At 32.0% G+C, this 14,406-nt stretch overlaps 1 protein-coding gene across 4 annotated transcripts in view; it reads left to right on the forward strand.

The window, feature by feature from the left end:
- Positions 1-274: 274 nt before the first annotated feature.
- Positions 275-14,406, forward strand: part of LOC143222795 (uncharacterized) — a 76,764-nt gene continuing 62,632 nt past the window's right edge. The window contains exons 1-2 of one of the 4 annotated variants that reach the window (XM_076449780.1): positions 275-589; positions 3,025-3,168. The gene's annotated coding sequence lies outside the window, so the exon portion shown is untranslated. The remainder of the gene's footprint in view (positions 590-3,024; positions 3,169-14,406) is intronic. The other 3 variants (XM_076449783.1, XM_076449781.1, XM_076449782.1) reach the window with 3 other exon arrangements.

Consider the following 14,406-nt stretch of genomic DNA (forward strand, 5'->3'; position numbering starts at 1 on the left):
TAAAAAGAGATCAAATCAGATTATGTAACTTTTCCATTAATTGAATAACTTCTAAATTACTACACAGATTCTATTACAAAAAATATGAAAGAAAGTCGAATTATAAGAATATCATTGTTTTTTTTTTCCACGATATTCTCCACAAAATACTAATTTTCGCAAATAGTTTCGCGGCTGTTGAGGCAGCGAGAGCATTTTGATTGGGTGATAGTGATATCATGCCATGCGCACTTTAATATTTTCTATTGGCTATCACTGACATCATATGTATCTCAATTTAGCAAATGATGTAAGATTTGTTAGACCTAATAAAATTCTGTTATGAACTGTGTTTTCATAATAGAGATAAATTAATTGGATTTAAGGTTTAAAAAGTTTAGAATTAAAACAAATTAATTATATTATTATAATATCGATACACATCTTATATTTTTTAAAGTCATGCATACGTAAGCTTATAATTTGATAGTGTCGTAAGAGTAATACACATACACACGGGCCCACCGAGATATGGTAAGTTGAAATTAGAATCAGACTCCAGAGAAATGAGTAGCTTTCTATGACATGAAGAAAGTTAACACATGTACAGGTAGGTTATAGTAATTTTACTCTTTGAGTAGGCGTATTTATCTCTGTACATGTGGTGTGTAAGTTTAAGTTCTTTAGTAATACAAATTGTAACTTGGGCCAAATTCTGTCTTAAAGTTTAAAAATTAAACTTTAACTTCAAGTGTTAAGATCGTAGTAATGGTTCTGCTAGTTATTTTACGTATTTTATTAGTTTTATTTTAATTTTTAGATTAAAATTATATTAATTGTGAGATGCATTTGTAAACAGATTATAGTGACTTATAAGTTACATTGTAAAACAAACTTATTTTTGTAGCTCAAAAATTAACAGAAAATAATAATACAACATTGGATGTAACCATACAATGTTACTGTTACTAGTGTTAAGACATTGAGGTTGAAGAATTTAGTGATAGTTCTGAGGTTTGTTAGAAGTTGAACTCTCTATACTATTGGTTTTTATCTAATAAATTGTATGTTGTATTACTAATATAATATATGTGGTAACTTATACTGGTTACAGCATTGAAGGAGTTTAACGATACGAAATTCACACACATTTTCTCTTAAAATGAAAGACCATCTGCATTAACATTAGAGAAGACCTCGACTTAATATTGGCCTCTTAAGTTTCTAACTTCTGAGTGTGCATTTTAAAGACAAGAACGTCTTTTTCACACTGAGCATTAAAAATAATCTGAGTAAGGTCATGTTTTCAATTTCAGTCTTCATAATTCTAAAAATAAAGACTTCCAACAGATACCACTGCAAATGCAGAGACAATGTGTTACAGAAAAGCTACATAGGGTTGTAATTAAACATACTTTGAAACAAATGATAATGAAACTATAGACTTTGAGTTTGCTAATGATAATGTATACTTATGTTTGAACTATTAATACTTTTATCAGAATTTGAAAATTAGTAGAACTTGCTAATAAATTAATTGTGGAGCTCCTTAATCAGTTACATCTAACTAATTACTTATTCCCAGATGAGAGTAATCTTCCTGTTTTCAGCTTGTATGGATTTTATTGTCCATCACTGAACAGACATAGCTATTTTTGGGAAATCTTGCTGAATGGATTTGTTTCAAAGTTGGACTATAACCCAACTTAGAAGTGATTAGTTTTGAAAGATCAAGGTTACATAAATAAATAAATTATTATTTGTTCACTTGAGGACAGATTTTTCACACTGTTTTTGCTCTTTAACTCAGTCAAAAATGATCAGATTTTGATGAAATTTGGTGGGCTTGGAATATTATTTCTCACTGTCCTGCCAAAAGTGGACCATGCCCATCAATAACAACAGACATACAGACACACTTTCATATTTTTTAAGGGCCAAGTATGCTGCTGGGTAAAGGTATAAGGTCTACTGAATGCCCCACTAGTTTGAAGATATTTTTACACTATCCATCATTTAATATAATAGGCATTTCAAGTTGACCTAAACTAGCTTATTTATGATTTGTTTCTTTGTACTTATGATGAATTGATTAGATTTGAGGCTTAAAAATTTTACAATTTTATAATTATAATATTGAAACACAGTAAGCAAAAAGAAACACATCATTAGCTTTTAAAGAGAAGTTATTGATATAGACAAAACATTAGAAAGAACCAATTAGAACAACTTACAGAAATTTAAGTTTTTCTCTAATTGGTGATAAAAAATGAGGTTTCAGTAATTATCTGAACAAGCCATACTACAGTAAAAGTTTTATCTGGCACCTTCACATCAGAAAAGCTCTTGTAACTGGAAATATTTATACCTTCAAGTACAATTGCTTAATGGTGCCCCTATGCCTTTGTTTATGTACTTTTATTATTGCAATTTTCAGCTGTTAAATGCCTTTACTAAGATTCACATTTGAAATACTGTATTTATAAATAAATTCATACAGTTTGAGGTTGTTTTTATAACCACATTTCTTATTGTTTAAAACTGCTACTACCATAGGTGATGTATAAATATTAGCCTTTAGAATATTAACAGCATGTCAATATTTTTTTTTGTAAAATATTGTGAGGGAAGCTCTTTTATAAACAGTTTCTTTATTGGACACTGCCCAACTGTGTAAAATGCCAGATAATAATTTTTATTGTATTTAAATTTTATTTTTAAATAAACATTCATGAAAAGGTAAAATTAAAAATCATGTTCTTAAAGTTTTTAATGGAAAGGTTTGCTGGTAAGCTTTGTGTTAAGCTACATTGGGGTGAAAGAAAGATATTAGTTGTTTTACTGCATTAAATCAAATGTGAAATACTCGTTTATAATCTTGAAGTTTTGTGTTTCAACCTTTGTATATAAAATGGCAGTATTCAAGACAGATAATTGACATAAATTTAAGAAATAGGCTGCATTTTTTTATGCTAGTGAATAGCAAAGTTTTGTTATACTGTATAGTGAGCTCAACTTTGAGTTTTAAGTTTTATGATATTAAAGGAAGGAACAACATAAAGAGCAAGTCATCCTTCATCCAACAAAATCAGCAACCAAGACAAACAGGAGATTAAAAGTAGCCCTTCACATTCATTTTCCTATCCAACAAAATTAATTTCTGACTAATAGCACATGCCTTGTCATCAGGTAAGCCATTCCAAAATTAAGTTTGTTGAAGAATAAGTGCACCTAGGCTTGTTATCCCTAATATTTGTGTTGATATTTCTATCAATTGAACAAATTTATAGTAAGGGATGATAAAAAGCAAAATAATTTTTGACTAATCAGGAAGTCTCAAACTAACCAATTTTCTTTAGGGTATGGAGCATTTTTTTCATCAAAACAAAAAAGACAAGATGACTGAAGGTCCCTCTGCCCACTGAGGCCATTGTTAAATAAAAAATAATTTATTTTTTATTAACAATATAATTGTTAAAATGTGGCACAAAAACAGTTTTAACACAATATATTTAACAGATCTAGTCAGGATATTAATTTTTTTCTATTTTATCTTGAAGTTTTCAATACAACTTCTGATTTTATGAATATCTCTGTTGATTTTGTATATCTTGACTTTTATAATGCTCTGGATTAGACATCATACAAGATAACTAACAGTGGATTTCATACAATTTATAGAAAACAAAAGAAATACAGTAAAAATTGATCAATGAAAATAAAGGGTGGTTTATAGATATGTATTTTTGAAGTCAGAGAATGTGACTGATGGAACCTCTGACATCTATTTTTTGTTTAGTATTTATCTCAGTGAGTTGTGATAGTTGTATAAACAGCAATATTTCAAAATTTGTTAATGATAAAAGGCTAGAAAGAGCTAATTGTATTGAAGTTGCTTGCTAAGAAAAAAGGTTTTCGCATTAGGGGCTTGGTTATAACTTGGAAGTGAAAGTACTAATATTAGGTTGCAGTTAATAGATGTTATGTTAATTTTGCATAGCTATGAGTTATGAGTAAGTACCAAAGAAATTTGTCTTGCAGCAATGAAAAATACTGTATTATAAATTGTTTATAACCTTGTAACATCCATAACAAATATTTTGGCAGCAAGTTTCACTGAAACTTTTCAATTGTAGTGACTTATTGTCTGTGTAATGTTAAATTACTAATTTTGTATCAAGATTTCAATAAATATCATCCAAAGCTGTTATTAAACTACACGTGTATGGCAGAAAATATCAAATTTAAAATTGGGGGGTTAAGCCTAGAACTTGGTACTTTGAAATCACTATTGGAAAAGAACCAAACCAAATTTACAAAAGTTATCTTTCCAATCATATAAAGCCAATGGATATGTACATTTTTTTATTTATTGTATTAAGTAGGAAAAATAAATTGAATGAAGTGCTACTAGAATTATTTTTGTTTGAATAATTTGGACTAAAAGTATGAAGCAGTCGTTAAGAACTTGCTTTAGAAAAGGTGAAAAACAAATTCTACATTGTATGAGAGATGTATGATTTTGGTATAATTACTGAGTAAAATGGTCAGTTATAGAAGCCGAGCACATTGTGATCTGTTTACAGAAGTGTGTGTGGCTTAAGAATTAGTTTAAATTATGGAACAGTGAGGTGTTGAAATGAAGTCAAACTTGAACTAATTTTTTTAACCCACAACTTCATATTTTACTAAATTACTTATAGAAATATATTTAAGTTTGTGGGATAGTATGCTTGAATGTTGTATTCTGTTACTTGATATTTGTATAAAATTTGTTGGGCCTTTTACTGTGTGCGTGTATATATATACATACATAGTGGAGTGGTAGTGGTGGTGCAAAGCACTTTTAAAAATTAATTATGCAATAGAGTAAGTATAACTTGCTGCTTTTGGGATAAAATAATTTTCAATGGGCACGTAGTGAAAAAGATAGATTTAGGTGGTCAGGCATGATTGGAACAGGAAGTAAGAATTCTGGAATTTATGTATAAATATTGAATTTAAGGTTCTCACAGAGGAGCTTAAGATTTGTGATTCACATAATCAGCATTTTTTTCACTTTTAATTTAGAAAAAAACAATGTATAACAGTTTCCTACCATTACAAATTTTCAAGTAACAATAACTTCCACTTTGTCCATTGTTAGTGGTGATGTCTCTTGCACAGTACCAGTGAAGAATGTGATAGCTAGTGTTTGACATGTTGTGCAACTTTTGCTTCCCTCAAACCACTTCTTCCTTAGGCTGCACCTGCATTCACCTCCTCCACTGACAATTTCAGGACCAGTGAAAGCTTTCTTGGATGTTATATTCTTGATTATGTGTCTCCTCCTATTCTCAGGGACTTGTCTTGATAGCTCATCTGAGTCAATAATGTAGCAAAAATGCCCTTGCTGTACCTTGACTAATTCTCCATCTCTTCGCAAATACTTTTCTGTTGGGCTAGGACACGTCTCCAAACAACTTTTTTAGGCATGCAAGTTCTGAAGGAGTGTGTACTTGAACTTTTCACCATCTGTTGGGCATGTCACAATGTTTCATTTCTTCATAATCCATTCCAACAGTTTCTTGGTTGTTTCTTATATCAACCTTTGGTGTGGTACCCATTCTAGGACTTCTTTGCTTTTATGCATTGGACCTGCTATTTTTGTTTCATTCCCATTGGGTTCATCTTACAGCTTGTCTTGTGCTGCAGGATTGTCTCTTCACCTTAAGTTTTCTGTCAGGTTCCTTCTCATTTGGACACACCTTTCATTGACATCTTTAGTACTCAACACTGTATTTCCTGTCTTTTGGTTGTTAGTTTATAATTCTTTGCCCTGGCAGTTGTTGCTCTCAGTCAGGACTGTTGCCACTTTTCTTCATACTTGTCTTCCTTTTCATCTTCTCCTTTGTGTCTTTGATATACAGAACTTTCAGGCCCATTCTTCCTCTGCTTTCTTGGTCCAACCATGCATATTGCTCTTTTGCCTTCAGATGTAGAATTTGTGCAGTCCATTGCTGACAAGGCTGAATTCTGATCTTGTAGCTTTTTTCTCTTCTCGTTCTTGTCCATCAACTCTATTCCACTGTCAGGTTTCTCAATGCTGGTCCATCAACCACTCCTTTCCTCTGCAACATCTTGCTGCACCTCACATATTGTTTTTTTTTACATGATTGTTTCACCTTGAGTTGTTACTTTCCACCATTGCTTTTTATCAGGTGACTTATCAAGCACATTTTGCTCTTCTAATTACTGCTAGGTTTTTGCATCTTCATTTTTTTTCTACTATGTTCCAATCCCTCCTTTAATGTGGTTTAACACACACTTATACATGCTTCATTCAAGATTTTGGCAGTATATATTTTATAACATCCTTTTCTTAAGACATGTTTCCATTTTCCTTTTCACCTGTGGTTGCCATCACTTAGATGTATAATGCCATCAGTGTTTCCTGAACTTGCTTTCATCATCCTTGTTCTTCTATCCAGACCAGGCCTTTCTTTCTAAGGCTTTAACTATTTGGGAAGGTGTTTGTTCTTTTACGTTTTGTCATATCATATTTGTTAATTGTCTCACTCGCATTTCATTTTCACCAACATTTGAACAAGATATTTCAGGTTGATATTTGGATAAATCTGCATATTTGTTTCTCAATATCTTCATCATCTGGTTGTTTCCTCTCTTGTGAGATTTTGATTCCTTCCAGTTGCTGTTTTTTAGACCACATGTCTTTGATTAGGATGAGTACCTTTTATTTGTCATTAAATTTTTCTCACCTTCTTCCTTTATATAGGATATTATAAGGTGGCTGGTGTTGCCTCCCATGGTATTCATATTTCTCAAAATCTGCATTGGGCTACCTCGTTCACTCTGGCTCTGCCAGTGCTTATTGGCAAAATGCAATATTTTTGTATTTTCTTTGATAACTTTCAATGGATATCTCATTGTAGCAACATCCAAATTTGCTGCATTTGGTTTACTATTATATTAATATACTTTTTCACTTTATAGTTGAAAGTAATAAAAGATATGGGATTGTTTTCTGATATTTCTACATTGTTTTCAGTACTTTAAAAAGGGAATAGCACAGAAAAAAGACTTTTGGCTAGGAAATATAAATAGCAAAGAATGTGAATAATTTCAGTCGGAAATGTTTCCTAAACAGAATCTTTAATCCATGGCCATTGTTCTAGCATGCTTATGGTAAAGTTAAACATTACTGGATATTAAATTTTGTAGGTCTATCACCAATTAGGATTTGGTTAAAAGCATAAAATCATTTTGATTTTCAGTAAATGGCCTGTTAAACAATGGTCAAAAGAATAAATTGTTTTCTTTCCATTTAGTTTACATTTTTCTCTGTATTTGCTTACAAGTGGGTAATACAGACCATTTTATGAGTATTATTGAAATGCTTATCTTTTATATATTTGCCTGCATATGCTGGTGTGGATGACACTAACCAATAGTAAGGAGACTGTTTGTTACTAACCAAATATTGATATCATTATCAGAAATCCAGGAATGGATATAAAGTCTTGTTTCCATATTTTACATGAAAGGTTAACAATAATTCTCACACAGGAGTAACTCCACAAATTGTGGTAAGTCTTCATGCATTACACATTTCTATCATATACATTAAATTAACTTTGCATAATGTTCTTTCTGCAATTTCTGGAAGTTATGGCTTTACATTGTTAAACCTTATTCAACAAGGATGGGCTCAATATATCTGGCCATTTTGGACCCTGTCTTTTTCTCTTCAGGTGTAGTTGTCATCTGCATCCGACTTAAAGCTTGTGCTATTGGTTATTTATGTAAATCTTGGTATTTCAGCATGGATTTTAAATTACTTAATTCTTTTATGGCAAGAGGTTGCTGGGATGATGATGAAGGTATACACATGTGTGTGTGTGTGTGTGTATAAAGCATAATGATTAAGCAAATTACAAAGACATTATTACATATTGATCATGGGTTTCTCTTCATGACTAGTAGCACATTTACAATGTTTTAAATTATTTAGAATTTATTGTTTTACTTTCTTGATACATGGTTCCTTGTATGCAAAGAGGTACTCTTGCATGCAGTCTCATTATTTGGTTCTTTCACTTTTGCCAGATATGTCAGCACTGGTTGGACATTTTTCATCCAGCAGTAGATGTGTTTTTGGAATTTGTACCTGGCTTTTATGCAGTCCATCAAATGACAGAGTGGCATAATTATTAACATGTTCTATTCAACATTCTTCTTTGGAAGTTAGTTAAAGGAAATGGTTTACTTATCATTGATGGTCTATCAGACATGGGCTTAACCCATTACATCCCACTGTGCTACATGTTTCAGTTTGTGATGTGGTTGCTTGACAAAGATCTGGTGCTTTTGTCTCTTGGTTTGTATAAGGTTGCCTTATCAGCCACATTTTTGAATCCTCAGTTTGTCATTTCTTTCAAAATCAGTTGTCTCCTTTGGCCTTTCCAAGTTCTTAATTGGCATATCATAGTAGTTTTTTCATGCATTATTGCATTACCTTTTTGAACCTTTGGGGTCATGTTTGCTATATCTTTCACTTAAAAAAATATTTTCTTTTATTGGCAAAAGAATGTCAACATTCAGTTTGCACTTCATGTTCACAGGACACTACCATTCAGACTACCTTCTGTTCTATCCAGACAGATTCTTTCTACCTAACATTGCAGTAGCTAGGGGAAGAGAGAAGGCTTTCTCTCTTATTCATCTTTCATTCACTTCCAATTAATGACTTAAAATCTCTTATGCCTTGTTTTGGGCTCTGTGATTTTATGAGGTGTTCACTGAATGGTTTTGGGGCTCATTTAACTTCTTATTTATTCATTCTTGTCCTTTGATATAACATGATTTATCTCCTATCATTTTGACAATCTGGATTTGTGAATTAAACATTCATTGGAAAAGCAGAAGCTACTTAGGGTCGCATCTCATCAAGTTTGGTTTATGTCCCTGCCTGGCAATTCGATGTTGCTTGCCTTTCCTTAGTAATACCAGTGGCATTCTGTAACTTTCAGGTTGGGTGTTTGGGTCCATAATTCCAAGATCAGTTTTAAGCATTTTATGCTTTTTCAGGTTGAAGTGAGAGTTTGTCCACTTAGATGTTGCTTGCCTTCTCTTCACAATTATGGTAGCTCTAAATGCAACATGCTGTAACTTTCAAGTTTGGTTACATTCATATAATTTTCCTGTTATAGAATTATATCATATTACAGTCCCCATACCTTAGCTACTACACCCTGGATCTAGCTTTCCATCCACAGCCCTATAATTCCAACGAAGAAATGTGGAACCTAGTCTGTGTGGTTGGGACTTTGACAAATTTCATGATAATGAACAGTGTTGACTCTTAACTGATTGGCTTTTACCACTCATGTCTAGATTTCATGTAGTCTGGGCAAAAAGCATACCTGTTCCAGAAATAGTGTGGAGCCCCACCAATGTGCTTTTTTATACCTCAATTTTGCACACCTGTTTATCTACATATGCACTTTCTGTGTGGATCTTGCCTTCATCAGTGTTTCCACCTGGCTAGTGAATGAAGATAAGTGTTTTGGATGTTTACATTTTGATCGAAAATGTATTTCAAATAATACTTACTTTCTATTACACTATCCTGCTCTTCCTCCCCACAATGTATAATGTTTGTGTTTAATAATATTGCTAATCTTGAAATAGTTAATAAAAACAATAATGGGAAGCTTCTTAATGATGATGAGAAACTCACTTGAAGTAAAAATATATTCTCAAGACAGCTGGTATTGGTATTAGCACTTTAATTAAAATAAAATACAGAACAATGTTTTGACCTTTTTAGGTAATCTTCAGGTCAATGAAGATGATTTAAGAAGATTGAAACATTATTCTGCATTTTATTTTAATTAAAGTTCTAATACCCATATCAGCTGTCTTGAGAATACAGTGGGAAGCTTGTATACAGATTAGGTACAGAGGATGTAGAGTTACAAGATTAAATTCAGTAGGGGCAATATATGGAGGGGCATTAAAACTGCATCAAGTGTAGTAGAATTGATACCAATGCTGAGATGGGCAAAGAAGAGAACCTTTTGTTAGAGTAAAGTTGAAGTTTGAGATGGGGTATATATTATAGGAAATATATTTTTGGTGTAGTGAAGTGTAAACACAAATATAATACTATGGCTACAGTTTATATTTTGCATTTATCTGTTAACTTCTTTTTTTTTTTATGTGAAAACTACCCTTGAAGAAAGTGTTTAAACAATGGCTGTGAACAATGTCTTGTGACTTCATATGCAGAATACAGTCCTGTGAAAAAGTTAGGACACCCTATGAAAGCCTGTGTATTTTTGTAACATTTTTGGATATATATATATTTAATCTCAATTTCAACAATACTTAGAGATTATAGGAATATAACTAAACAATTAAAACTGAAGAAATGACTTTTCAAGATCTTCTGTAAATGTAATTCTACAAAAATGCATATTCTAACTGAGGAAGAAGATAGGACATCCTACCCCCTAATAGCTAGTGTTACCCTCTTTGACTGAAATAACTGCAGTGAGATGCTTCTTGTAGCCATCTACCAGTCTCTGACATTGGTCTGAAGAAAGTTTGCCCCACTCCTCAATGCAGAATTCTTTCAGCTGTGAAATGTTTCAGGGTTTTTTTGCATGTACAACCCGTTTCAAGTCACCCCACAGCATCTCAATGGGGTTAAGATCTGGGCTTTGACTTCAGCTTTAATTTTCGTACAGATGGTCTCACATGATCCTCAAGCACCCTCTGATACACAGTAGAATTCATGGTGGATTCTATGATTGTGAGCTGTCTAGGTCCTGCTGCAGCAAAGCAGCCCCAAACCATGACACTTCCACCTCCATGCTTCACAGTTGGTATGAGGTTCTTTTCCTGGACTGTTGTATTTGGTTTATGCCAAACATGTCCTCTGTTCTGGTGTTTACATAATTCAGTTTTGGACTCATCTGTCCAAAGAACATTATTCCAGAAGTCCTGGTCTTTGTCTACATTCTCTCTGGCAAACTTCAGTCTGGCCTTGATGTTTCTCTTAAAGAGCAAAGGTTTCCTCCTTGCACACCTCCCATGCAAGTTAAACTTGTGCAGTCTCTTTCTGATTGTAGAGACATGCAGTTTCACATCAACAGTGGCCAGAGCCTGCTGTAGGTCTCGTGATGACATGTTAGGGTGTTTGGAGACATCTTAGCATCTTGCGGTCTGCTCTCGGGGTGAACTTGCTTGGATGACCAAACCTGGGTATGTTGGCAGTTGTTTTGAAAGCCCTCCACTTTTGGACTATTTTCCAGACAGTGGAATGGCTTATTTCAAAATCTTTTGGGATCTTTTTAAATCCCTTACCAGACTCAAGTTGCTACAAATTTCTTTCTGAAGGACTCAGACAGCTCTTTTGCTCTCACTATGGTGCTCACTCTCACTTCAACAGGCAGGAGCACACCAAACTACATGTCTGAGGTTTAAATAGGGCAAGCCTCATTCAAAATCCTGAGTAATGATCTTCTAATCATGTGCACCTGGTGTGATACACCTGTGTGTGAGTTGAGCCATTTTAAGTGGGAATAAATGTGGGGGTGTCCTAAATTTTTCTTCAGTTAGAATATGCATTTTTGTAGAATTACATTTACAGAAGTTCTTGAAAAGTCTTTTCTTCAGTTTTAATTTAGTTATATTCCAATAATCTCAGTATTGTTACAATTGAGATTAAATATCTATATATCCAAAAATACACAGGCTTTCATAGGGTGTCCTAACTTTTTTACATGACTGTAAATATTTAAGGATAGATTATGGTCTGCATTGATTTATGACTTGACCTTGTGTTGTTTTTATTGAAAAATAAAAAAATTACCCATGATATTTGCCGAGATCAGTCTGTATATTATTGACATGGTGTAACAAGAGAAAGAAAAATGTTAAAATGTGAATTTTAGAGTTTTACCATTTCTGTTCATGCTATGCAGCATGAGTTTTGCAGGCTACTACTACATGTAAGAACATTAAAACAAATACTATTGTAAAGAGAGAAAGTTTGCTGGAAAGTGTTTGGATTTCTTAATAAGAAGGGTAAATGTATATACAACAAAAACTGAACAGCTGCTGTCAATGGTACACTGTTAACTTTCTGGTCATCATACATTTATCTGTTGTATATTTCCACAGAAGTTGCAACAGGCTCAGCATTACTTGATCACCATGAATCAAGTGAGTTAATGTGCCCGTGAGTTACTTTAATACATTCAGTTTGTGAATTGTAAACTGTTTATGTGATAGTTGTTTACAGTTTAATTACATTATTACAAAAATAAACTTGTTATCCTTGGCTTTATCTTGAGCCAGCCTGTTCTTACATGCTAAGTAACATTGCTTACTTTATGATACCCAAGTTTGAAAAGAACTGCTCTTATTACTATATGTTTAAGCAACATGTATTACTCATTAGTGCAATATGTCATGACTCATGATAAGTATTTTATACTGTTATTTTACTACCTGTATTTCAAAATAATATAAAGTCTTGTCTAAGATTAAAACTGAATATTGAGCATTAACAACTGCAGAAGGTAAAAAAAACAAAACAGATTAAAATAAAATATAAGAAGACTGTTAAAACAGGTTGCAAGATCATAATGGTGAAGACAATTAATTGAAATATTGTGTGTTAAGTGCATTTAAATTAATGTATTACCACTGAAACCGTATTCTTGATAGGTCTAGTAAAAGCTCAATTTAGATTAAACAAAAACAAATTCAACAGAATGACCATAATGAAAACTTTAAAAGTTGTTTATTCATAATGTAGATCAACTACTAGATAAGAAGAATTTTAAGCAAATTCAACAAAAACCATTTTCATTAAGTTAGCTAAGGTCAGTGAGAGTATTTTAATGTGTACTTCAATGAAATATTATTGAAATGTGTTTGAAGATAATGAAAATGGGGAAAGTATGATTCTGTTGTAGTTTTGAAAAAAAAACGTTACTGGTCAATCTTAAGACCAAAGAGCAATTGTTGTGTGAAATTATAAGTTATGAAAGTTTCCTTTAAGTCAGAGTAAAGCTCTAATAGAAATATTAGTGTGAAGTAATTACGTAACATAGTTCTATACATAAGGAATTAAGTAGGGTTATATCATTTATTTTTGGTTAATTTGTTCAGTCTTTTATCAGAAAAAAAAAGAAATCTGTTTGGGTGTTTTTCTTTAATTTTAAGATATTACAGGCTTGTTATACAAAGCTTAGTGATGACTTTTTTTCCATTATTCAGAGTCTCTTAATTAGTCTAAATTATTTGAGGATATTTATATTTTGTAGATACTAAGAATTTTACAGTATTATCCATTATTGAAAAACAGTTTGTTTACTGGCTTGCAAACTACTGTGTATATATTTAAAATTGAAACAAAATTTGTGAATATGCTTTATAATAACTTAGTGAGTTATCTTGAAGCTTATTACATAAAATTTGTATGTAATAAATGTTTTATTGTTTAATAATTTTATTCATATATGTGAAATTACCCACCATCTCCTATTCAAGTTGAGTGTGTTTAAACAATTTTTACCAGAAAAAGAAAAGTTGGAAAAACTGAATGATTTTGATGTTTACCGATTGATTTCTGTAATTAACCAGCAGTTCTTAAATGTAATATAAAGACTCAAATGTTGTCTTGGATATCAGAATTGAATAAGGAATAGCAAACATGGCTTTAGGCTAAACTTGTCTTATTCATTTACCTGCCACTTTACTCTCAAATAAAAACATTTTTAAATAAGGTTTCTCTGTAAAGATTTGATGGGTGATGTTGAATCTGATGGCTTGTATTTAAATAACATTGAAAAGAAATTTGAAATACAGTGTAGATTGGTAAGTAGAAAGTATAGGAAGAAATGTTATTAATACATTTTCTATGTGAAAACAAATCAGTCTCTATATGCTTTTATCATGTTGTAGCTATAATATTTATATTATTTTGCATAATTAAACCAGATATTCCTGATAAAAAAATAGTTTATTTCTAAATATTTTAGATTTAGCTCACCATTTCACGTACACTAGAGAATGTGGGTTAAGACTTGTAAAGTTTTGCTGTAAATCATTTTAGGTTAATAGTGTGACTTTGACAGGCTTAATAAGAATTAGGTAAAGCATAGTGCTGTTACTTAATACTCATATATTACAGAAATGTATGACCCAATGCCATTTCATATGAAATGTATGACCCAATGCCATTTCATATGAAATGTTAAAACACAGGTAACGATGATTTACAGTATCTAACTAAGTGAAAAAAGAGAGGCTGCTATAACAGATGAGAGAATATAATTTGAAATACATCCATAGTGTAATATCTCCTGCAGGATATAGTTCAAGGATACTTATTAAAATAGGTGTGGTTAT

Source organism: Tachypleus tridentatus, chromosome 8 (genome assembly GCF_004210375.1).
Source record: "Tachypleus tridentatus isolate NWPU-2018 chromosome 8, ASM421037v1, whole genome shotgun sequence".
In the NCBI taxonomy this organism is placed as follows: domain Eukaryota; kingdom Metazoa; phylum Arthropoda; class Merostomata; order Xiphosura; family Limulidae; genus Tachypleus; species Tachypleus tridentatus.